This window comes from Octodon degus, unplaced genomic scaffold (genome assembly GCF_000260255.1).
Source record: "Octodon degus isolate 3935 unplaced genomic scaffold, OctDeg1.0 scaffold00124, whole genome shotgun sequence".
Lineage (NCBI taxonomy): Eukaryota > Metazoa > Chordata > Mammalia > Rodentia > Octodontidae > Octodon > Octodon degus.
In genome coordinates, this window is record NW_004524700.1 from 1,360,636 (window position 1) to 1,363,511 (window position 2,876).

Genomic DNA, 2,876 nt, shown 5'->3' on the forward strand with positions numbered 1-2,876 from the left:
GTCCTCTCCATGTGTTTGGAGTCAATAAAGGCTTTCCCTCCCCCATTTCTGCTTCTCTGCTGCGCCACCACCACTGCCGCCATTGCTGTTGCCTCTGAAACCTATCATAAAGTACTTACACAAAACAGTTATTCATCTGAGTAAAAAACACTTTAAATCAACAAGTGTTCATTATGTGTAAATGGGATTTTAAGATTACCAAAAGAAAAATGTTCACTGCTGATCACAAGCCTTTCTAATAATGAGAGGCAGTAAGATGTGCTGATTGATCATACTTCACTGTGGATGGATTTCTCCTCTCTGAGGAGCAGATATTGCAGCTGCTGGTGGCTGATTCGTGTGATACTTTCTGTCTCTTTTTGGCTGTATTTACATAGCTTTTTCTTTCAAGAATCTGGCTTGCTGTTAGAATAAACTGACAAGGTGAGTGGATAGGTCCTCAATCGTGACAACCTGAATGGCTCACTACCTAGGGTGCCTGTCACTATTTAAAGGTAGAAAATACAACTTTTTGTTTTTCCAAGTATAGGTGCTTTTTGGTAAAACAAAGTAAATCAGCTAAGACTTGAAAAATACCATTCTTAAAAAGATTTATTTAACATGACTTAAAGTAAAAGCTCAATATAATCTTCAACTATCAATATTTAATGCAAAATATACTTCCAGATATTGAAATAAAAAATGAACTACATATGTCAATCTACTTCTTACGATTTATATCTAGATGTCCTCCAAAGCTTCATTTGCTCATAGGTGGGGCTTTGATAGCTGATCACATCATGGAGGAATAATCATTTGATGAATCCACTGATAATGTGCAGCTCCTCATAATGTTGGGAGGTGAATCCTGGTTGACAGAGGAGGGTGGCCTGCAAGCGTCTCTCGCCTCTGCCCCACCCTGGATCTTGCTCTGTCCCAGCCACACCACCCTGCCTTGAGGCCAGCCAAGTAGGGCCTGGAATCCTACTAACTATAAGAAAACTTTCCTCCTCTAATTTGTGGGTGTTGCGTGTTGTGTCCCAGGGATGATGAAGATAACTACAACGCTATCCTAAATCATTCTTTGAATTATGATTCTTCACTAGACAGACAATCCTGATTCACACATCTCTCTCTTTGGCAGTTCAGACCTATGGGACAGATTAATGTCAAAAGGAATTGCCTTTTCATATTTATCATTTTCTTCAATTATCTGAGTTTTTTAAAATATAGCTATTAACATATAAAGGAATAAATAATAAATCAATACACATGACATGACAGTTTAAATACCACATGGTTCTCTATTGTGAAATACAATATATAAAGAGGAAAATAAAAGGCAGTAGAAAGTAGGGAGGTAGATCTTTTTCAGAGGGGTCGGGATCAAGAGATGGTAGGAAGAGGAAGGAGGGAAAGAAAAGAAAATAAAAAAGAATTGAGTCAGGTGTGGTGGCACACACCTGTAATCCTAACACAGAGACAAGAGTTGAAATATGCCATGTATGTACCAGCTCCTCACAAGGAACAGAATCATGTAATTTACTAATAAAAAGGGGGGGACAAAATTATTTTATAATGCAGCATACAGAGTGATAGCCTTTTAAATTTGGTCTTTTATTTCATCTTCCAGACTCCCAACCTGCACCTAGGTTTTCCCATTTCATCATTTAAAACAGTATAAATCTATGCCTCATCTGGATTTTTCCTAGACAAAATTTTCATAATTATTGTTAACTTTTGGTTTCCTCAGACCTTGTTTCTCAACTTCTTAAATTTCCTTTTACACTGATCGATAAGATCCAGGATCACTTAACTGTGTCTGTTATACCTTTCGTTTTTATGTCTTCTTTTGAATTCTTACATTAGGGAGACAATACATTATTTATCTATGTGAGAGAAAACATTCTCTCAGGCTTTCACAGAGAGCACTTTGGCCAAGCAATGGCCATGACTCATCCACATGGCTGACACTCACAAAGGATCTGCAATCTGAGGTACAGGATCTCAGAATGAATCCTGAGGGTATTTCACTGACCTTATCAGACCCAAAAGCTACAACTCTTGTTGCATAAGTCTTGCTTTACCTTGGTCTTAACCATCCAGCAGAAAAGTATAAAAACGTATAAGATATAAAGCCATGTTGTTATGTCAAGCTGTAGGGGACTCAGGTCTACAATTTCTGACATTGCCAGTGAAGCAGAAGACCCAATACTATTATGGACTACTGGACTCTTTTAGAATATTTTGCTGAGTTAACACACCTATAATATCCAAATACAAAAAAAGGGGATACAGATGAATGTCCATTTTGTATCTGTGTATTCAAAATGGTTAGGATAGATATATAGTTACATACTCTTAATGAATAGAAGGATTTGTTCTAATAGTGTTTGTAAATAGGATATCATGTCCACATTTGTACAGCAGTTAACCACTAGGAAGAATGTATGCAATGTGTTAATTATTGAAACTGTCCTAGCAGTTTGGTTTTAAACTGTCTCATTGCTATTTGTTTCTCAATAAAATTATGGAAAAATAAAGCAATAAAAAATAAAAGAAAAAAATTTAAAAAAATATTTGTCCATGTGGGTCTGGTTTATTTCACTTATGAGTATTACCTCAAGTTAAATGGAAAGAAACAGAACTTAATCAAAAGTTAGGAAATAAGGTAGGGGCAAAACCATACCTGTATATATACAAAATGGATAAGGCAATGGTCCTAAGAATTTCCATCATATTTTGAAAATAGTCATTAATGAGTAGAATTCTCACCATGACTAACTCTATATGTTGATAGTTTTGAACTAAGCAACTACATTGAGGACAGCAATGTGTAATATTAAATCCATGCTTGAAATACCTGTCATCTTGTCATCTTGGTCTTCTAAATGTAT